The following is a 24,035-nucleotide window of genomic DNA, read 5'->3' as shown; positions in this document are numbered from 1 at the left end:
CACTTATAGTGACCATCTTGCAATCTTCCCATCTTACTTTCTTTGTTTCACCTCTCGGATTCTTCTCTGTGTCACTTAGGAATCCATCTGTGGGTTTGGGAATTTGCTCAGAGAGATATCCTACTTGAGATTCCAACCTCTTGATTGTGTCTCCCTGGTTCTTGAAACTGGCTCGCACTTCCTCCTTGAACACCTTGTTGTCTTGGATATCCTTGCATATTCCCTCAAGTAGATTTTCAATCCTTGAGATTCTTTCATCAAATGATGATAGGTCAGGTTGAGGAGGGTTGTTCTGGCCTTGATATGAATGTGGAGAGGTGTTGTTATTGGGATGTTGATATGGTCTAGATGTGAAATTGTTTGGATTTGGGCGTCTTTGATCAAGGCTTTGGTCCTGTTGATTTCCCCACCCAAAGTTTGGGTGATTCCTCTATCCAGGGTTGTAATTCTTGGAGTAAGGATCATGGTTCTGCCTAGGTGAATTCCCAATGTAGTTGGCTTGCTCCTGACTACCCTATGCTTCTTCATTCACTCCTTCTTGGGTTGTTGATGAAGTGGAGATTGCTGCTACTTGGTTCCTCTCCATCTTCTTGGTGAGGTCAGCCAGCTACTGGGTAATGAGCTTGTTTTGGGCCAACAGAGCATCTACATTGTTTAGCTCCATTACTCCTCTTGTGTTCCCTCTTTTGGAAGCATAGAAGTAGTCGTTCTCTGCTACTGTTTCAATGACATCTATAGCCTCCTCAATGGTTTTCTTCTTGTTCAAAGATCCTTCGGATGAATGGTCTACGGCCTTCTTTGACTCATAAGAGAGCCCTTCATAGAAAATGTGCAGCTGCACCCATTCGTTGAACATGTCAGGTGGACACCTCCTTGTCAGGTCTTTAAACCTCTCCCATGCTTCATATAGAGTCTCACTATCTTGTTGCCTGAAGGTTTAGACCTCAGCTCTCAGCCTATTGATTCTTTGAGGAGGGTAAAATCTTGCTAAGAATTTGTTCACCACGTCTTCCCATGTTGTCAAACTTTCCCTTGGGAAAGATTTTAGCCACTTGGCTGCCTTATCCCTGAGTGAGAATGGAAATAAAAGCAGTCTATAGGCATCCGGATGAACACCATTAGACTTCACTGTGTCACATATTCTCAGGAAGGTGGTTAAATGTTGATTTGGGTCCTCTTGGACACTTCCTCCGAACGAACAGTTGTTCTGCACAAGGGTGATGAGCTGTGGCTTCAGTTCAAAATTGTTGGCATGGATGGTTGGCTTTTGAATGCTACTTCCACAGTTTCCTGGGTTTGGATTGATATAAGAGCCTAAAACTCTTCTATCCTCCCCAGTATGATTTGCTCGACCTCTTCCGCTATGGTTGTGAGCCTCTTCTTCATGATGGTTTTCCATGTTTTCTTCCATGTTTGGTTCAAAGTATTGCTCAAAGTGTTCTTCCTCTTCTTCAGCACCAACTACACGTTTGTCTCTTGCCTCCCTCCTTAGTCTAAGGAAGGTTCTCTCAGGTTCAGAATCAAAAGGAAGTTGAAGCCCCGCTTCTTCTCCCTGTCATACAACCAACAAGTACAAGCAAAGAGAATAGGTGCAGAAAGTATATCTGTCAAAATTACTGTTAGTATGAGTGATGCAATATATCAAACAGTTAGTGGGTTAGTGAGATGAAATGTAAATAACAAAAAAAAAATAGGGGGAAGGGAAGAAATTAACTAAAACAGGAAGTAAATAACTCAAACAGAAATTTAAATCAAACAAAAATAAAATGCTCAATCTAGTTATCCTCCAATCTAATCATTGTTGATGCACAATCAATCCCCGGCAACGGCGCCATAAACTTGATGCATGAAAAACTTGTCTCATAACAAATTTCCTTCGGCAAGTGTACCGAATTGGTCGTCAAGTAAAAACTCACAATAGAGTGAGGTCGAATCCCACAAGGATTGATTGATCAAGCAACTTTAATTAGAGGAATGTTCTAGTTGAGCGAATCAGAAATTGAGTTGAGAATTGCAGAAAGTTAAATGCGGGAAAGTAAATGGCAGAAAGTAAATTGCAGAATCTTAAATGGGAATGGGGGAATTGCTCATAAATGTAAATGACAGAAATTAAAGAGAATGGGTAAGATCAGAAATGGGGAGTTCATTGGGCTTAGGAGATGTTGCATTCTCCGGATCAATCTCATTTACATCTCTTCCTCAATCAATGCACTCATTGATCTCCTTGGCAATCTTAAGTGATTGAATTACAATTTCTTGTAATTCAATCTCTCAAATCTTGATCAATAGCCAATTCCTTGGTCAATTGCTCATGAGAAGAGATGAAGTATGGTCACTGATTATACCACGTGCATTTCCCAAATCAAGCATTGAGAGGATTATAGTCACATATCCATCTAAACCCAATTTGGTCCAACATGAGAAAGCATTTCTAGCTTGATCTCTTCATTCCTCTTCCAAGGTTTAGAAGAGATCCAAATATGAATAGTTTCTTTTCCAAGATAACTACCCAATTAGATGAAGATCGAAAGCTTTCAAGTAAAATCAAGAGAAAAGATAGAAGAAGAATAATGAAAACTAGTATTGATCCATCAAATTACAACAGAGCTCCCTAACCCAATGAAAGGGGTTTAGTTGTTCATAGCTCTGGAAAATGAAAACAAAGATGGAGAATACATGATGAAAACTAGAAGAGCAGAGAAAGTAAAATACAGGAAGTAGTTCTATTCTAATTTCCAACTTCCCGGAACTCTCTCAAATAATTCAAAGCTACTCCTATATATACTACTCTTCTCATCTTCTAGTTGGCTTTTCAAGTATTGGGCCTTTGGATCTTGAGTTTGAAGCAATTCTCTTCTTCATTTGGGCTTGGCTTTACTTGCAGAGAGAAAGTGTGAAGTGGGCAGAGATTTTAGCTCAGGATGTTAGGGTTGTTAACGTTTAGTGAAAATATGAGTTCGAGAACGTTAGTGACAATCAACTTTCTCACTAACGTTCCTAAGTAAAAGCCACGTTAACCTCAACGTTAGTGGCACAAACGTTGCCACCAACGTTGCCTTTAGGTCCTTCGCACACGTTATTGGGACTTAACTTTCCCAATAACGTTGAAAAGCCCCCATTGCTCCAACGTTAGAGCCCACGTTAACTTAGTTAACGTGGCTCTTTAACGTGGGCTTGCCATCCTTCGAGAACGTTAGTGACATTCAACATTGTCACTAACGTTCCAATTTGCCTCCATGTCTCACGTTAGAATCCACGTTAACTAGGTTAACGTGGCTTATAACGTGGCCATGCTTAGCCATCCCCAACGTTAGTGACAATGTTGAGTGTCACTAACGTTGGCTCATCATTCACTCATCCACGTTAGCTTCCACGTTAACTAAGTTAACGTGGGAGTTAACGTGGCTCATAGAGGCTTGTGTGGCTCCTTCCAACGTTAGTGACAATGTTGAGTGTCACTAACGTTGGCCATCACCTTATTCTCTCACGTTAGCCTCCACGTTAACTGAGTTAACGTGGAAGTTAACGTGGCTCCTTGGGGTTGTGTAGTTGCTTCCAACGTTAGTGACAATGTTGGGTGTCACTAACGTTGTCGACCACTCTTGCCTCTTCACGTTAGCTTCCATGTTAACCAAGTTAACGTGGGAGTTAACGTGGCATTGTGCACTTAGGCCAACGTTAGTGACAATGTTGAATGTCACTAACGTTTGCTTCCTTTCCCCCTTTTAACGTTAGAGGCCACGTTAACTAAGTTAACGTGGACTCTAACGTGGCCACTTGTGAGCATTGACCAATGTTAGTGATAATGTTAAGTGTCACTAACGTTGGCTCAAATTCCCTTCTTCACATTAGAGTTCACGTTAACTTAGTTAATGTGACTCTTAACGTGGGTAATGATGGCTTCGAGAGCGTCATTGGCAGTCACTTTTCTCATTAACTTTGCAAGTTACCTCCCATTCCTGGCTTCCTTTGGTCCTGAAATCAGGCAATAGAGTGCATCAAAGTTCTAGTCCAAGTCATGGGTAATGCAGAATACAATTTGTCACTAAACTCATGCAAAATCCTCATGAAATCCTGTAAAATGCACAATGTATGCTTGAATCAAGGTGTATGTGAATATCTACCCAAAACTAGCTTATTTCCTAAGAAAATGCATGAAACTATCCTAAAAACAGTAAAGAAAAGGTCAGTGAAACTGGCTAAAATGCTTTGGCATCACCAGCCAGCCGGACACATCATCTCCGACCAGTACAGAATATCTCGTCCAAGTTTGACCTCTAGTGTCAGGTAGCCCTCTGAACATTGGCGCCGTTGCCGGGGAACCTGGAAGTCATCCCAACACCATGGCGGACGGCCATGACAACGACCACGATTCAGATCTGGAAAATAGAACACCGCACAAGAACGCGGACGCTACGCTAAAGGATACTCCAGAATCCAACGGGGACAAAAACTCATCAAATCCGGAGGTAATAGCAGCACTTCAAGACTGCTTAAAGCAACTTGAAAAAGAAACCCAACAACAACGAGAGGTCGGGAAGGATCTACAAAGAGAGGTACGGCGGCGTCGAGAATTGGAAGATAAACTAATGCAATTAGAAGCCGATCTCAAATCCAAAGCTCCTCGGACTAATCCTGAGGAAAATTCACGCAAAGAACAAGATCTATTCACCAAGGACATCATGAAAACCAAAATTCCAAAAGACTTCAAACTCCCGGATATGATTTTGTATGATGGCACCACAGATCCCAACCATCATCTCAGCAATTTCAGAAGTAGAATGTACCTCACCATCACCTCGGACGTCGTTCGTTGCAAAGCTTTTCCAACAACTCTCATGAAGACAACAATCAGATGGTTCGACAACCTACCTCCAAAGTCCATCTCAAACTTTGACGACCTGGCCAAAAAATTCCTAGCCAGATTCTCCATCTAGAAAGATAAGACCAAGCACGCCCCCAGTTTACTAGGGATCAAGCAAGGAGATCGGGAGAGCCTCTGCAACTACATGGAACGATTCAACAAAACATGCATGGACATACAAAGCTTGCCAACAGAGGCCGCCATCATGGGACTCATCAATGGCCTACGAGAAGGACCTTTTAGCTAGTCCATATCAAAGAAGTACCCTACCTCCTTAGATGAAGTGCAGGAGCGAGCAGAAAAATACATCAACATGGAAGAAAACGCTCGGTTAGGAGAAACCTCAAAATCCGGGGTCCCCTACCGAGATAAAGACAAGGAATCCAAAAGGAAAGAAGATCGACAAGGAGAGAAAATAAAAAAATACCACAATTACACTCCTCTCAGGGCATCCCTAGTCGACTTATACAAAGAAGTCTGCCATACAGAGAAAATACCCCCAGCACGGCCACTCAAAGGCAAAAGAGGAGGAGGAAACCGGAATGAATATTGTGAATATCATCGAGTGCGAGGGCACTCCACCAACGAGTGCTTCGATCTAAAGAACATCATAGAAAAATTGGTGAGGGAAGGAAAACTAGATCGGTTTCTAGCCACCCGAGATGACGACCAAAGAAAGAGACGAAGGGACGAAGATATCGGACGAACTGCAAGATCACCTCGTACACCGGAAAGACACGTCCATATGATACACGGCAGATTCGCAGGGGGAGGAATCTCCAAATCATCTCGCAAAAGATATCTCAAAGAAGTATATCATGTCGAGGGAAAGGAAGAAGCACCCGACATCCCTGCAATCACATTCACTAAAGAGGATGCATCCGGTATCATCTCTGGACACGACGACCCCATGGTCATCATAATTGATGCATGGAAAACTTGTCTCTCAACAAATCTCCCTTCAGCAAGTGTACCGAATTGTCGTCAAGTAAAACTCACAATAGAGTGAGGTAGAATCCCACAGAGATTAACAAATTAAGCAATCAATAGTTAATTGATTATCCTAGTTAGACGAATCCTAATGGAGTGATAAGTAACAAGGAAATGTAAATTGACAGAAAAGTAAAGAAAGCAATAAAGTGCAGAAAAGTAAAATGACAAGAAAAGTAAATGTAAGAACTAAAAATAAAATGAACATTGGGGTCAAGAGATATTGCAATCCTCCGGATCATGTTCATTCTCATCTCTTCCTCAATCAATGCACTCATTGATCTCCTTGGCAATCTTAAGTGATTGAATTACAATTTCTTGTAATTCAATCTCTCAAATCTTGATCAATAGCCAATTCCTTGGTCAATTGCTCATGAGAAGAGATGAAGTATGGTCACTGATTATACCACATGCATTTCCCAAATCAAGTGTTGAGAGGATTATAGTCACATATCCATCCAAACCCAATTTGGTCCAGCATGAGAAAGCATTTCTAGCTTGGTCTCTTCATTCCTCTTTCAAGGTTCAGAAGAGATCCAAGTATGAATAGCTTCTTTTCCAAGATAACTAGCCAATTGGATGAAGACCGAAAGCTTTCAAGTAAAATTAAGAGAAAAAAAAGAAGAAGAAGAATAAGACTACAATTGATCCATTGAATCACAATAGAGCTCTCTAACCCAATGTAAAGAGTTAGTTGATCATTGCTCTACCAAAATAGAAAAGAAAGAAAGTGTAGAAAAGTAAAGATGAAGATAAAAACTGAAAATAAAACTTCAAAATTCATAAATAAAAAGTACAAATAAAAGAAAGAGAAGGAAAAGTGTGTGAGGGGAGGGAGTCCGAAGACCCCTCTTCAATCCCACATTTCCAGTATTGTCCAGATCCTTTTTCAAGCTTCTCTTCAATGTAAAGACTAAGGCCTTTATATAGGCTCTCCTAAATTACAAAAATGAAATTAAAAGCAAATTACAATAAAATGAAAATTTCTATTCTAGATGCTTCTTGTGGCCTTGATTGGTTGACACTTGTGGGCTTGCTTGCTTGAGCTTTGAAGTGGACTTCAGAGAGAAGTGAGTCAAGTTGAGGTCCAGGTGCTAAAGTTGGTGCTAAAGTTAGCCACACTAACGCTACAAGTGTGGCGTTAGTGCTAAAGTTATTGTGGCTAACGTTGCACTTGCTGCCCAGTTGGTGTTTTTGGGGCTTAAAAGATGCCTCTTGTTTGTGCTCTAATTTCATGCCCACTAAAGAGTATTATATATCATTGGAAAGCTCTGAACGTCAGCTTTCTCACTCAACTGGAATCACCTCAATTGGACCTCTGTAGCTCAAGTTATGCTCCTTTGAAGTGGACATGGTCGCTGGCATAGTTGCTAGGGTTAATGAAAAACTTGAGTGCCAATAACGCTAGCGATCATGGCTTCATTATTGCCAGTTTCTGAAGCTCAACCTTAGTGTCCACCCCATACTATTATATATTGTTGGAAAGCCCTGGATGTCTACTTTTCAATGCTTTTGGAAGCGCGTCATTTGGAGCTCTACAACTCGAGTTACACTTCTTGGAAGGTGAAGAGGTCAGCTGGCCTTACTACAGGTTGATACCATGTTCATCTTTGCACTTTCGGGGCGGGTTTTCTCCCTCAAATTTAGTGTCAACCATATAGTGCCATATATGCTTGGAACGCTCTAGAATCCTACTTTTCAATGCCACTGGAATCACCTCATTTGGAGCTTTGTGGCTCAAGTTATGCGTGTTTGAAGAAGGCATGGTCAGGCTGCCAGGTGCCACGTTAACTTCCACGTTAACTAAGTTAACGTGGGAGTTAACGTGGCTCATAGTGGCTTGTGTGGCTCATTCCAATGTTAGTGACAATTTTGGGTGTCACTAACGTTGGCGATCACCTCCCTTCTTCACGTTAGCTTCCATGTAACTAGGTTAACGTGAGAGTTAACGTGGCTTATTGGGGCTTGTGTGGGTTCCTTCCAATGTTTGTGACAATGTTTGGTGTCACTAACGTTGTCGACCACCTTGTTTCTTCACGTTAGCTTCCACGTTAACTAGGTTAACGTGGGGGTTAACGTGGCTTATTGTGACTTGGCCAACGTTAGTGATAAAGTTGAATGTCACTAACGTTGGCTTCCCCTTTACTTCTTAATGTTAGAAGCCACGTTAACTAAGTTAACGTGGCAACTAACATGGCCACTTATGAGCTTGGTCCAATGTTAGTGATAATGTCAAGTGTCACTAATGTTGGCTCCATTTCCTTTCTTCAAAGTTAATGCCACTAACTTTTTCTCACTAACGTTGTGGCTTTCCTTCCTTCCACGTTAGTGCCCACGTTAGTATAACTAACGTAGCCACTAACGTGGCTCTTCTCTTCTTCTTTTGGCCTGAAATCAATCAAATAAAGTGCATCAAAGTCTTGCTCTTAATCATGGGATCATGCATCATCCAATTTATCATATAATTCATGCAAAATTCTCAAGAAATCATGTAAAGTGCACAATGTATGCTTGAAACAAGATATAAGTGAATATCTACCCAAAACTAGCTTATTTCCTAAGAAAATGCATGAAACTACCTTAAAAACAGTAAAGAAAAGGTCAGTGAAACTGGCCAAAATGCCCTGGCATCACAACACCAAACTTAAAGCTTGCTTGTCCCTAAGCAAGTACTGGAACAAGAGAATGATGAATGGAATGCCAAGAGAAATGAGTCATTCTTGTGGAAGTCATGTCCCTGGTTTTATGGTGGTTTCATGCATAGCAACTTAGGTTCATTCCTGGCTTTCAGACCTTTATCATGTCCTAGAATACTCACTGTGATTGCATCCCATGAGACTTTTATTCACTGATCCTTTTGTTGTCATTTCAGGGCTTATTTTTGTTCTTAAGCTAAGTGCTTTGTAAGGGGGCAACTCTTTAAAATAAGCTTTCAACCAACACTCCCGAACCAGTTGGTTCAAGGTGCTAGGTGTTGAAACACCCCTACGGACTTACTTGCTCAAGTCTCTCCCCCATACATACACACCACAGGCATATGGTTTTTTTATTTTCTTTTCTTGAGACCTTGGTGTCCAGCACCTCTATGGGTTACTAAATGCTCTGTGTTGAGGGTTACTCTTGATAGTGGACTTTCAGCTGATAATCCCGAGTTAGTTAACCCAAGTTACCAAGTGATAAGGCACCCCTAAGAACTTATTCATCCAAGTAGATCCCTCACACAGGAGCACCACAAACACATGCCTCGAGATTAAAACCATTGGTGCCTAGCCTTATTGCTTACTCTTTTTCTTTTATTTTTCAACCTTTGATTGTTCTTTCCATTTTTCTCATTAGGATCTTCTTATTTAGCTAGTCTCATGGGGTGTGTCTCAAGCATAGTATTCATGACAGATAGTTGTCCTCCCACCTTGTGGTTGAACCAACTTAGCTAACTTATGACTATACCATAAACTCATGAACTTACTCCATAGTATGAACTCTACTTTGGTTTTTTAAAAACACTCATTCTCCTTTAATTTGATTCAAAAGGACAAGCATACAAGTAAGTAAGGAGATGATGCAGTAATGACATTCAGACTAGAAAACACAGCCTTAATCAATAAAAAGTTTAAAAGACAGAATTGACATGCTTATTCACAAGGAGAAAGCACACATACATACAAAGAACTTAGAAGACAATCATGCAAATTAAAGTGCTGGAAATAAGTAAGAGGAGAAAGGAACTTTACCACCTTGTATTTTATCTTCATTGTTGTTGCCCTTTTCCTCCTATTCTTCCCCTTCCCACACCAGACATAGAATGATTGCTTATACTCAAGCAACAATTAAAACAGTGGTGACGGGGTTTATGATGGATCATGAATGCCTTAAAATAAAGTGTGAGTATGCATGTGTTTCAGCAAGCAAGATTATGGATCACAACAAAAGCACAAGAAGTAAAACAGAGACAATTTTGATTGCATTAATAAGTGGTGTTGGCATGGTACTTTGCATGAAAGTTAAGTGGCAACACCAAACTTAGTGTGCCACTGTCAATCTAGAATGTTGCAAGTACCCAATGAAGATTGAAATTCAAATTGTTGCATGGCAACACCAAACTTAGAGTGCAATTATATGCCAAATTATTGAAAGTAAACTAAGCAAAGCAAGGAAATGTTACCTACGGTTGGGTTGCCTCCCAACAAGCACTCTTTTAATGTCATTAGCTTGACATGTTGTTCACGACTTTCTTCTTCTTCTTCCAGTTTGTTAAGAGGAATGACCTCAAGAGGAAAGAGGAGCCAGTTAATGCCCCTTGTTTTGAGTGCCTCTCCCCAGTAAGCCTTCTTCTGTTGTTAGCTTGAGTAAACTTGCTTGTTGGGGTAGTGATGACATGTCACCATGTCATGTTTTTCTATGCTTTTTCATTTGTTTTCAATAGGTTTTATGCACTTTCTTGAGCCATAAGCAAGCCAATTGGGTAGATTTTCATGTTTCCTTTGATTTAATCAACCATGTGTGAATTCATGCTATTTCATGAGGTTTTATGCTATAATTATCACATATTATGAAAGAATGAATATCTCATGATTTTGAGCATAGCTTTGATGTGTTTGGTTGATTAATGATAGGTGAAGAAAGCTTGGAGAAAGGTTGAAGCAAGAAGGAATGGCTAGGAGTAAAGAGAGGACAATGGAATAAGTGAAAATGAACCAGGAAGCAAAAAGCTGGACCTAAAGTTAGCCTCAAACTTTTGCACAAACTTTTGGGTGAAAAGTTAGCCTCAACGTTAGCCCCCTAACTTTGAGGCTAACGTTGGCACATGAAAATCACCCCTGGGCACCAAAAGTTTGCGCCAACGTTAGCCCCCTAACTTTGAGGCTAACGTTAGCATGAAGAAAACCTCCCTGGGCACAAAAGGTTTGCGCCAACGTTAGCCCCCTAACTTGGTGGCTAACGTTGGAACATGAAAATCACAAGGGGAGGAGCAAAATTTTGCGCCAACGTTAGCCCCCTAACTTGGTGGCTAACGTTGGCGCCACACACCACAACAGCTTGAAGGGGTATACTTCCAACAAGAATAACTTGAGCTACAGAGCTCCAAATGAGGTGATTCAAGAAGCATTGGAAAGTAGGAATCAAGAGCTTTCCAAGCATATATGGCACTGCATGGTGGACACTAAAATTGAGGGAGAAAACTGCCCCGCAATGTGCATAAATGAACATGGTGGCAACCTGCAGTGAGGCCACTTGACCTCTGCACCTTCAATGGAGTATAACTCGAGCTGTAGAGCCCCAATTGATGTGCTTTCAAAGGCATTGGAAAGTAGACATTCAGGGCTTTCCAACAATGTATAATAGTATGGGGTGGATAATACGTTTGAGCCTCCAGAACTGGCGTTTTCGCCAACGTTTGAGGCAAACGTTACCTCAAACGCTGCACACCAAAGCCAGCGACCATGCCCTCTTCAAATGATCATAACTTGAGTTGTAGATGTCCAATTGAAGTGATTCCATATGGGTTAGAAAGCTGACATTCAGAGTTTTCCAACCATATATGATAGTCTATATTGGGCATAAAATTAGCAACATGACAAGAGGACAAAGTTGGCGCCATGAACATGCATAAGGGAGGCCAACGTTGGAGCAAAAGTTAGACCCCTAACTTTTGCACCAACATGGGTATCAGCAAAACAATGGGGCTGATATGAAAAGTTAGAGCAAAAGTTAGACCCCTAACTTTTGCTCAAACTTTTACTCAAGCTTTTGTGTTTTTCAACCCGGTTCACAATGGATCTTTCTCCAACTCCAAGAGCAATCAACCAAGGCCTTTATCAACTCAATTCCATCAAGAGCAAGGGCCCAATTGACACCACTCAAAGGCACAAGAGATAGTTAGAATAGAAATTTCATTTTAATTGTAATTTGTTTTGAATTTCATTTTCATTTTGTAAAGCCTATATAAGGCATCATTTTCATATTTGTGAGGAGGCTGGCTCCACTAAGGAGCACGAGGATTTGAGAGCTCTCTTTAATTTTCTTTTCTTTGTTTTTGAGTCTTGGGTGGAGAATTGAAGGTGTTTTGTTTCATTCTCCCTCTGAGATTTCTCTCTGCTTTCTTTACTGCTTAATTGAATCGAATTTTCTGTTAATTGCTCTTCATCTACTTTCTCTGCAATTTACATTTCCTTTGCAATTGTTCTTGTTGGATCTAGGAAGGCATTGAGATCTAGACTTGGTTATCTAGTCTCTTGGGTCCTGAGATCTTAATTCCAATTTTACATTCTCTGTTTATTGCTTTTCATGTTTATTTACATTTCTGTTTTGGTTCCGAATCAATCAAATCTATCTTTTACTTCTCTGCTTGTTGAAATTTAACTTCTCCTTGTTTAATTTCTGCAAATCCAATTCCCAATTCCCTTTACATTTAATGCAATTTATATTTCTTGTCATTTAAGATTCTTGCAATTTACATTTCTTGTCCTTTAAGTTACTTGCCAATTTACATTCTGCAACTTTAATTTCCCTGCAATTTTTACCTTCTGTTGCTCAACTTCACACAATTCACTCAATGTTAGCTTGACTAAACTAATCACCCACTAAAGTTGCTTGATCCATCAATCCCTGTGGGATCGACCTCACTCCCGTGAGTTATTATTACTTGATACGACCCGGTACACTTGCCGGTTTGATTTGTGTGTTTTGGGAGAAATTTATTTTTCACCAAAATACTCATCAAGTTTTTGGCGCCGTTGCCGGGGATTGATTAGATCAACAATGATTAAGTGGGTGAGAAGTCTAGATTAAGCATTTTCTTTGTTTTTGTTCTCTGCTCTAAATTGAAACCAAGGTGTTTGAGTTATTGCCTCACTAAGAAATTCATCTCTGAGATATGAATTTCAATTCTCCTTGGTGTTGTGTTTTACAAAATTCAAATGGAGTTCAACTCATCTTATGATCAAACAAATTTTATGGGATATTACCCATCATCACCAATCTCTAATGGTGGCTGGGAATATCACCAAGAGAATACACATTCTGAGCACTCCAATTCATGGAGATTTGCTTCAGAACCACAAGATGAGAAAGAAAATCATATGGGATATTTCCCTCCACCACAAAATGATGCAAGTCATGATTCTAATGGTGGCTGGGAAGGGAATTCTAGTGCTCCATATGATATTCATCCAGAGATATCATCACTTGACCATACTTCAACCGAAAGCCCCTTTCAAAACTCACCACCCACACAAACTTCCATGAACCACTCATGGTTTTCAGAATTTGAGTCTAGGTTCAACAGAATGGCGGAGGAATATCAACAATCCCGGAGGGAACTAGAAATCCTTTCTTAGGAGACGAATAAGCAATTGGAGGACACAGATAAACGCTTAGAACTACTAAGCAAGGAAAATGAAGACCAAATGATGGATGTGAAGGATAAAGTGGAAGAGCAAGATGAGGAGGCTACTGCATCAAGTGAACTTTCAATGAAGAATGAGGTGGTTGAAAATGAAACTGCACTTGAGGTGACAAGGGAACATGAAGACTCACAACTCTCACAAACCTCCCTGACCCAAAAACTCTCAACAATTGAATCCATGATTGGAAGGTATGAAGAGGAGATGAAGAAATCTTGGGAAGATCAACAAACCTCCTCCATAAAAGAGCTATTAAAACAAATGTTGAGTGTAAAAGAGGAAGTGGAAGAGCAAGAAAGTGAAGAAGTCATTCCAAACTCAAGTGAGGCAGAGAAGTACATAAAGGAGGAGTTCATGGAACCACCAATACAAAAGGCTCTGGATGAATACAAAACTCCAACAATCACACAACCACCAAGACTTGGATTCAAAGAAGTGAAGGCAATTGACAAAAGCACCAAGAAGAGGATTGTGACCAAGATACCAAGGACAACATTCATGAGAAGGTCAACTGCAAACAATCCTCCCCCTGATCCAGCAAGCAAGATCAATCAAGCCAATTTCACAAGGGAGCTTGTTGAAAGAAGACCAAGACAGGGGACAATAACTGAAACTTCTCCCCTCTTGAAGTCATTTCTCTTAACAAATTGGAAGAAGAGGAAGAAAGTAAAGAACAGGTAGACAGTAGGTACATTTCTTCTTCTTGCTTTGTTCAAATTCAATAAACTGGCATATGGTTACATTCTAAGTTTGGTGTTGCCTTGCAACAAATTGTTTTCAATCCCGTTTGGATGATTGCATCAATTTTACATGAAGTGTCATGCTAAGATTCTAAGTTTGGTGTGCCACTTAATTTTCTATGCAATGAATCCAGCAACATCACTTGTCTGCATAATCATATTGCCTTTTACAGTGTTATTTTTTCTTCTTAGTTGGATAATTTTTGTTTTCTCTTTGTTTCATTTATTTACTTATTTTTAATGCTTTCCTTCATTAACTGTTTTTGTTAATACATCACCAAGACATCCTTATTCATAACAGACTCATCATTTAGTGATTGTATTTAACATATTTTGCTTGATTAAATGGACATAGGATTGCATTCTAAGTTTGGTGTTGCTATGCAACACAATTTGCTTCAAATCTTTACTGGATACTTGCATTGATTCCAAGTGAAAATGTCACACTAAGTTTGGTGTGCCACTTATTCTTTATGCAAAGTATTATGCTCACCTTCTTAAGCTTGCAATCACAATGTCTCTGTCTCTTATGTCTTGATTATTATCTTTAATTTTGCTTGCTTAAAACACATGTGCTACTAACATTTCATTGTGTAAAGACATTCATGATCCATCTTAGCCCCATAGCCATTGTTCTAATTGTTGCTTGAGGATGAGCAAGCATTCTGAGTTTGGTATGGGAAGGAGGAGAATGGGAGGAAAATGACAACAATAGAGAAGATGAATTACAAGGTTGTAAAGTTCTTTTTCCTCTCATTTGTTTCAAGCACTATAAACTGCATGATTGTCTTTACCTTCTCTGTATGCATGTATGTATGAAAAGGCATAGTTGATTTCTAAATTGCAACATGGTGCTATGTCATTATGATTACCAACTTGAGTTTTGTGAATATAAAAGCAACAAGGTATCATGATCATAAACAAACAAGGCATTAAAGAAGATTTTAGCATGTGCATAAAAGTATTGGGAAGCTAGTATGTTTGATTGTTGCTTAATTGCATTAGATTTTATTTAATTGAAGTTTTCATCTAGCACGTTTTGTGAAATCTTTTAAAATCATGAAAACCTTGAAAGCAAATGCAAAACAAAGCAAGAAAAGAAAAAGGGAAAAAATGAGAAAGCTGAAGGCTCTGAGTACCAATGGCAATCTATTTGCTAAGTACTTGTGGTGTTTATGTATCAAGCCAAATGCTTGAAAACAAAACACTTAGAAGTCAAGGTTAGGCTCAAAGTGCAAAAGCACTCCCTCAAAGTTCAAGGCTCTGAGCATCAATGATTAGAGAGTCAAGAAAAGAAAAGAAAAATGAGCTTAATGAAGTTCTCTAATCAAATGCTTGTGGTGCTTATGTATCAAGTGGTAATACTTGAAAACAAAGCATTTAGAAGTCGTAGCTTTGTTATCAACTCATGGGGCAAAGCACCCAAAAGGAGAAGCTAAATAAGAAAATCAAAAGTTTGTTTCAAGGAAGAAATATAAAAGAAAGAGTTCATAAATTGAGCTAGATGGAAGCATCAATCATTTACATTTCTTTTGTGATTATAGCATGCTTAGAAAACTAGCTTACCATGAACATTGAGTTGCTATCTTTCTTGCCTTGGATTGTCAATCTTTATTGCATGATTCTTTTCTTGCTTGGGGACAAGCAAGGTTTAAGTTTGGTGTTGTGATGACATGTCACCATGTCATGTTTTTCTATGCTTTTTCATTTGTTTTCAATAGGTTTTATGCACTTTCTTGAGCCATAAGCAAGCCAATTGGGTAGATTTTCATGTTTCCTTTGATTTAATCAACCATGTGTGAATTCATGCTATTTCATGAGGTTTTATGCTATAATTATCACATATTATGAAAGAATGAATATCTCATGATTTTGAGCATAGCTTTGATGTGTTTGGTTGATTAATGATAGGTGAAGAAAGTTTGGAGAAAGGTTGAAGCAAGAAGGAATGGCTAGGAGTAAAGAGAGGACAATGGAATAAGTGAAAATGAACCAGGAAGCAAAAAGCTGGATCTAAAGTTAGCCTCAAACTTTTGCACAAACTTTTGGGTGAAAAGTTAGCCTCAACGTTAGCCCCCTAACTTTGAGGCTAACGTTGGCACATGAAAATCACCCCTGGGCACCAAAAGTTTGCGCCAACGTCAGCCCCCTAACTTTGAGGCTAACGTTGGCATGAAGAAAACCTCCCTGGGCACCAAAAGTTTGCGCCAACGTTAGCCCCCTAACTTGGTGGCTAACGTTGGCACATGAAAATCACAAGGGGAGGAGCAAAAGTTTGCGCCAACGTTAGCCCCCTAACTTGGTGGCTAACGTTGGCGCCACACACCACAACAGCTTGAAGGGGTATACTTCCAACAAGAATAACTTGAGCTACAGAGCTCCAAATGAGGTGATTCAAGAAGCATTGGAAAGTAAGAATCAAGAGCTTTCCAAGAATATATGGCACTGCATGGTGGACACTAAAATTGAGGGAGAAAACTGCCCCGCAATGTGCATAAATGAACATGGTGGCAACCTGCAGTGAGGCCACTTGACCTCTGCACCTTCGATGGAGTATAACTCGAGCTGTAGAGCCCCAATTGATGTGCTTCCAAAGGCATTGGAAAGTAGACATTCAGGGCTTTCCAACAATGTATAATAGTATGGGGTGGATAATACGTTTGAGCCTCCAGAACTGGCGTTTTCGCCAACGTTTGAGGCAAACGTTACCTCAAACGCTGCACACCAAAGCCAGCGACCATGCCCTCTTCAAATGATCATAACTTGAGTTGTAGATGTCCAATTGAAGTGATTCCATATGGGTTAGAAAGCTGACATTCAGAGTTTTCCAACCATATATGATAGTCTATATTGGGCATAAAATTAGCAACATGACAAGAGGACAAAGTTGGCGCCATGAACATGCATAAGGGAGGCCAACGTTGGAGCAAAAGTTAGACCCCTAACTTTTGCACCAACATGGGTATCAGCAAAACAATGGGGCTGATATGAAAAGTTAGAGCAAAAGTTAGACCCCTAACTTTTGCTCAAACTTTTACTCAAGCTTTTGTGTTTTTCAACCCGGTTCACAATGGATCTTTCTCCAACTCCAAGAGCAATCAACCAAGGCCTTTATCAACTCAATTCCATCAAGAGCAAGGGCCCAATTGACACCACTCAAAGGCACAAGAGATAGTTAGAATAGAAATTTCATTTTAATTGTAATTTGTTTTGAATTTCATTTTCATTTTGTAAAGCCTATATAAGGCATCATTTTCATATTTGTGAGGAGGCTGGCTCCACTAAGGAGCACGAGGATTTGAGAGCTCTCTTTAATTTTCTTTTCTTTGTTTTTGAGTCTTGGGTGGAGAATTGAAGGTGTTTTGTTTCATTCTCCCTCTGAGATTTCTCTCTGCTTTCTTTACTGCTTAATTGAATCGAATTTTCTGTTAATTGCTCTTCATCTACTTTCTCTGCAATTTACATTTCCTTTGCAATTGTTCTTGTTGGATCTAGGAAGGCATTGAGATCTAGACTTGGTTATCTAGTCTCTTGGGTCCTGAGATCTTAATTCCAATTTTACATTCTCTGTTTATTGCTTTTCATGTTTATTTACATTTCTGTTTTGGTTCCGAATCAATCAAATCTATCTTTTACTTCTCTGCTTGTTGAAATTTAACTTCTCCTTGTTTAATTTCTGCAAATCCAATTCCCAATTCCCTTTACATTTAATGCAATTTATATTTCTTGTCATTTAAGATTCTTGCAATTTACATTTCTTGTCCTTTAAGTTACTTGCCAATTTACATTCTGCAACTTTAATTTCCCTGCAATTTTTACCTTCTGTTGCTCAACTTCACACAATTCACTCAATGTTAGCTTGACTAAACTAATCACCCACTAAAGTTGCTTGATCCATCAATCCCTGTGGGATTGACCTCACTCCTGTGAGTTATTATTACTTGATACGACCCGGTACACTTGCCCGTTAGATTTGTGTGTTTTGGGAGAAATTTATTTTTCACCAAAATACTCATCAGGTAGGGGTGGGATGACTTTTGGTTGACCTTTTCTTCTTCATGAATATTGTCCTTCTTTTCTTGGTCACCATCCTTTTGTTAGTGTTTATGTTGATTGCCTTTACCACCTTGATTTCAGGACTTGTGTATTGTATGATGGTTGGAGCATCCTCTTCATCAAGAACATCTTGAATTGGTGGTTCAATGAACTCACCCTCTATGCAACTCTCTGTTTCCTCCCTTTCTTCTACATGATGTTGCATTGAGTCTTTTGGGAGTGAGTTTGCATGTTCCTTTGTCACCACTAGTAACTTCTGTGGGTATGGAGCCTTAGGCTTATATACTCTTATAACCTCCTCCTTCTTCATAGAAATCTCACTTGGTATGGGTGCCTCTTTTTCTTGTTCTTCTGATTCCACCCTTGGGTTTGCCATGGTATCACTGAGAGAATTGTGGGTAGTGATTTGCTTTGATAGATATCCAACTTGTGCCTCAAGCTTCTTAATGGCAACCCACCGGTTCTGCATAATGGTTTTTACTTCCTCTTAGAAAGTCCTTGTGTCCTTAGATTCTTCCAAGAGCATTGCCAGTAGGTTCTCTATCCTTGATAGCTTATCCTCGAGGGGAGGGTGTGCAGCTGGGGTGAAATTTGGAGGTTGAGGGTGGCTACTTTGTGAATGGAATTGGTTATTTTGTGGTTTTATGTTCTGAGAGTGGTATGACTTTTGTGGGTAATGATATGGGTTTTGTGGATTGTAAGAAGAATTTTGTGTGTAATGAAATGCATTGTGTGAGTTGTGAGATGAATTATATGGATGTGGAAAGGAATTTTGTGTTGAGGCATATCCAAGTGGTGAGGGGTTTTGATGCGAAAGGCTCAGAGGTGAGGTTGAATAATTAAAGGATGATGGCTCTTGATGAATGGGGTGTGAATAAGTGAAATTTCTTTGGTTTTGATCTTCCCAGGTACAACTTGAGTAGTGATCAAAGTCATCAAAATATGAACCATTTTGTGACCCTGGGAAGCACCCCATTCCATGTTCTTGATACTCCCATCCACCATGAGCATAGTAATGTAAATCATTCTGTGGTGGTGGAGAGTTTCCCATGAAATATGATTGACTAAAATATGATGGATGCTCTTTTCTTTCCTGCAGAAAGCTCTGTCTCAAACAATAATCACCAAAAGAAATTGGAATCTCCATTGTCACAGATGAGAAAATTCCCAGTGAGGCAATATCACAAACAGTTAGTTAGCAAAAGAAAATAAAGAAACAAAAGAAAACAAAGACAAAGGAAAAATGTCTAATCTAGTAAATCAATCAACCGGTAGTTTGTTAATCACAATTAATCCCCAGCAACGGCGCCATAAACTTGATGCATGGAAAACTTGTCTCTCAACAAATCTCCCTTCGGCAAGTGTACCGAATTGTCGTCAAGTAAAACTCACAATAGAGTAAGGTCGAATCCCACAGAGATTAACAGATTAAGCAATCAATAGTTAATTGATTATCCTAGTTAGACGAATCCTAATGGAGTGATAAGTAACAAGGAAATGTAAATTGACAGAAAAGTAAAGAAAGCAATAAAGTGCAGAAAAGTAAAATGACAAGAAAAGTAAATGTAAGAACTAAAAATAAAATGAACATTGGGGTCAAGAGATATTGCAATCCTTCGGATCAGGTTCATTCTCATCTCTTCCTCAATCAATGCACTCATTGATCTCCTTGGCAATCTTAAGTGATTGAATTACAATTTCTTGTAATTCAATCTCTCAAATCTTGATCAATAGCCAATTCCTTGGTCAATTGCTCATGAGAAGAGATGAAGTATGGTCACTGATTATACCACATGCATTTCCCAAATCAAGTGTTGAGAGGATTATAGTCACATATCCATCCAAACCCAATTTGGTCCAGCATGAGAAAGCATTTCTAGCTTGATCTCTTCATTCCTCTTTCAAGGTTCAGAAGAGATCCAAGTATGAATAGCTTCTTTTCCAAGATAACTACCCAATTGGATGAAGACCGAAAGCTTTCAAGTAAAATCAAGAGAAAAGAAAGAAAAAGAAGAATAAGACTACAATTGATCCATTGAATCACAATAGAGCTCTCTAACCAAAATAGAAAAGAAAGAAAGTGCAGAAAAGTTAAGATGAAGATAAAACCTGAAAATAAAACTTCAAAATTCATAAATGAAAAGTACAAATAAAAGAAAGAGAAGGAAAAGTGTGTGAGGGGAGGGAGTCCGAAGACCCCTCTCCAATCCCCCATTTCCAGTATTGTCCAGATCCTTTTTCAAGCTTCTCTTCAATGTAAAGACTAAGGCCTTTATATAGGCTCTCCTAAATTAGAAAAATGAAATTAAAAGCAAATTACAATAAAATAAAAATTCCTATTCTAGATGCTTCTTGTGGCTTTGATTGGTTGACACTTGTGGGCTTGCTTGCTTGAGCTTTGAAGTGGACTTGAGAGAGAAGTGAGTCAAGTTGAGGTCCAGGTGCTAAAGTTGGTGCTAAAGTTAGCCACACTAACGCTACAAGTGTGGCATTAGTGCTAAAGTTATTGTGGCTAACGTTGCACTTGCTGCCCAGTTGGTGTTTTTGGGGCTTAAAAGATGCCACTTGTTTGTACTCCAATTTCATGCCCACTATAAAATATTATATATTGTTAGAAAGCTCTGAATGTCAGCTTTCTAACGCAACTGGAATCACCTCAATTGGACCTCTGTAGCTCAAGTTATGCTCCCTTGAAGTGGACATGGTCGCTGGCATAGTTGCTAGCGTTAATGAAAAACTTGAGTGCCAATAACGCTAGCGATCATGGCTTCATTATTGCTAGTTTCTGAAGCTCAACCTTAGTGTTCACCCCATACTATTATATATTGTTGGAAAGCCCTGGATGTCTACTTTCCAATGCTTTTGGAAGCGCATCATTTGAAGCTCTACAACTCGAGTTACACTTCTTGGAAGGTGAAAAGGTCAGCTGGCCTTACTACAGGTTGATAGCATGTTCATCTTTGCACCTTTGGGGCAGGTTTTCTCCCTCAAATTTAGTATCAACCATTTAGTGCCATATATGCTTGGAAAGCTCTGGAATCCTACTTTCCAATGTCACTGGAATCACCTCATTTGGAGCTATGTGGCTCAAGTTATGCGTGTTTGAAGAAGGCATGGTCAGGCTGCCAGGTGCCACGTTAACTTCCACGTTAACTAAGTTAACGTGGGAGTTAACGTGGCTCATAGTGGCTTGTGTGGCTCATTCCAATGTTAGTGACAATGTTGGGTGTCACTAACGTTGGCGATCACCTCCCTTCTTCACGTTAGCTTCCACGTTAACTAGGTTAACGTGGGAGTTAACGTGACTTATTGGGGCTTGTGTGGGTTCCTTCCAACGTTAGTGACAATGTTTGGTGTCACTAACGTTGTCGACCACCTTATTTCTTCACGTTAGCTTCCACGTTAACTAGGTTAACGTGGGAGTTAACGTGGCTTATTGTGACTTGGCCAACGCTAGTGATAAAGTTGAATGTCACTAACGTTGGCTTCCCCTTTACTTATTAACGTTAGAAGCCACGTTAACTAAGTTAACGTGGCAACTAACGTGGCCACTTATGAGCTTGGTCCAACGTTAGTGATAATGTTAAGTGTCACTAACGTTGGCTCCATTTCCTTTCTTCAAAGTTAATTCCACTAACGTTTCTCACTAACGTTGTGGCTTTCCTTCCTTCCACGTTAGTGCCCACGTTAGTGTAACTAACGTAGCCACTAACGTGGCTCTTCTCTTCTTCTTTTGGCCTGAAATCAATCAAACAAAGTGCATCAAAGTCTTGCTCTTAATCATGGGATCATGCATCATCCAATTTATCATATAATTCATGCAAAATTCTCATGAAATCATGTAAAGTGCACAATGTATGCTTGAATCAAGATGTAAGTGAATATCTACCCAAAACTAGCTTATTTCCTAAGAAAATGCATGAAATTACCTTAAAAACAGTAAAGAAAAGGTCAGTGAAACTGGCCAAAATGCCCTGGCATCAATAATCATACTAGCAAATGCCAATCTGCACCGCACATTAGTAGACCAAGGGAGCTCCGCTGACATCCTATTCAAAACTGCCTTCGACAAGCTCGGCCTAGAAAACAAGGAGCTTAAGGCATACCCGAACAGTCTGTTCGGACTGGGAGATGCCCCGGTACAACCGCTAGGATACGTATCACTACATACAACCTTTGGAAAAGGGAACCAATCCAGGACGCACAAAATAGACTACATTGTGGTCGACGTGAGTTCAGCCAACAATGCTCTAATAGGTCAGACAACACTAAATCAACTCAGTGCAATAGTCTCGACTCCACATCTATGCATGAAATTCCCAACTACAGAGGGGATAGCCACAATAAAAGCAGATCAAAAGATGGCACACCGCTGTTATAACAAAAGTCTAAACCTCAGAGGCAGAGGAGAAGAGTTTCACACAATTGAGCTTGGCAGAGTTCAGAGACGAGAAGAACTCCGTCCGCAGCCAGAAGGTGAGATAGAGAAGGTTCAGATCGGAGATACCTCGGACAAAACGACTAATATCGGCACGATCCTGAGAGGAGACTCAAAAGAATTACTGGTACAATTCTTACGAGATAATGTCGATCTCTTCACATGGAAAGCCGCAGACATGCCAAGTATAGACCCCAAGCTAATGTGCCACAAGTTGGCGGTCTATCTAGGATCTCGGCCGGTACAGTAAAGACAAAGAAAACTTGGGCCAGAGCGATCCCAAGCTGTGGAAGAACAGGTACAAGCATTACTGGAGGCAGGATTCATAAGAGAGGTCAAGTACCCACTATGGCTAGCCAACGTCGTCTTGGTGAGAAAATCAAATGGGAAGTGGCAAATGTGCACCGATTACACCGATCTCAACAAAGCCTGCCCAAAAGATCCTTACCCACTCCCAAGTATCAATACTCTGGCGATGCTTCCTCCGGATATAGATACCTCTCGTTTATGGACGCATACTCGGGATACAACCAAATCCCCATGTATCCACCAGATCAATAAAAGACCTCATTTTTAACGCCAAAAGTGAACTACTGCTACATTGTGATGCCTTTCGGTCTCAAGAATGCAGGAGCTACTTATCAAAGGCTAATGAATAAAGTCTTCTCAGATCACATCGGGAAAATCATGGAAGTCTATGTGGACGACATGTTGATAAAGACACAAAGTGAAGAGACATTATTATTCGACCTGGCTCAAGTGTTTGACACTATAAGGAAGCATGACATGCGACTCAATCCCGCAAAATGCACCTTTGCAGTAGAAGCGGGCAAATTTTTAGGTTTCATGCTCACACAAAGAGGAATTGAAGCAAATCCGGATAAATGTCGAGCCATACTCAACATGAAAAGCCCAACCTGTGTGAAAGAAGTACAGCAACTCAACGGGAGATTGGCCGCCCTATCCAGGTTCTTAGCAGGATCAGCGATAAGATCTTTCCCCTTCTATGCTACTTTAAGGAAGGGAAAGCAGTTCGAATGGACAACAGAATGTGAACAAGTCTTCCAAGACTTCAAAGATTTCTTGGGACGGCCACCTATCCTATCTCGGCCATGAAAAGGAGAACCGCTCATATTATATCTCGCAGTAGAAAGCCGGGCAATAGCCTCAGCACTAGTCAGAGAAGACGAAAGTGGGCAACAACCCGTCTACTTCATTAGTAAAGCGCTACAGGGATCCGAGTTGAACTACCAGAAAATAGAAAAGTTTGCCTATACTCTCGTTCTAACATCTCGACGACTTCGCCCATACTTCCAGGCTCACACCATTAAGGTTCGAACTAACCAGCCCATAAAAGGAATATTGCAGAAAACAGATTTAGCAGGTAGAATTTTACAATGGGCAGTCGAGTTATCCGAGTTTGACCTCCAATATGAAGCTCGGACGGCCATCAAATCACAGTATCTGGCCGACTTCATCGCAGAATTCACAGATGCCCCAGATATCCCACATAATGGAATCTCTATGTGGACGGTTCTTCAAAT

General features: G+C 40.1%; 1 non-coding gene across 1 annotated transcript; it reads left to right on the top strand.

Moving 5' to 3' along the window:
• The first annotated feature begins 854 nt into the window (after window positions 1-854).
• Window positions 855-958, top strand: LOC148545466 (small nucleolar RNA R71). The gene has a single exon (XR_015901097.1). It is a non-coding gene; the product is annotated as a small nucleolar RNA R71 (small nucleolar RNA).
• Window positions 959-24,035: the final 23,077 nt, after the last annotated feature.

This window comes from Arachis ipaensis, chromosome B9 (assembly GCF_059453495.1).
Source record: "Arachis ipaensis isolate K30076 ecotype BB chromosome B9, ASM5945349v1, whole genome shotgun sequence".
Taxonomy (NCBI): Eukaryota; Viridiplantae; Streptophyta; class Magnoliopsida; order Fabales; family Fabaceae; genus Arachis; species Arachis ipaensis.
Note: the sequence above shows the minus strand (reverse complement) of the source record. Positions and strands in the feature narration are given on the sequence as shown.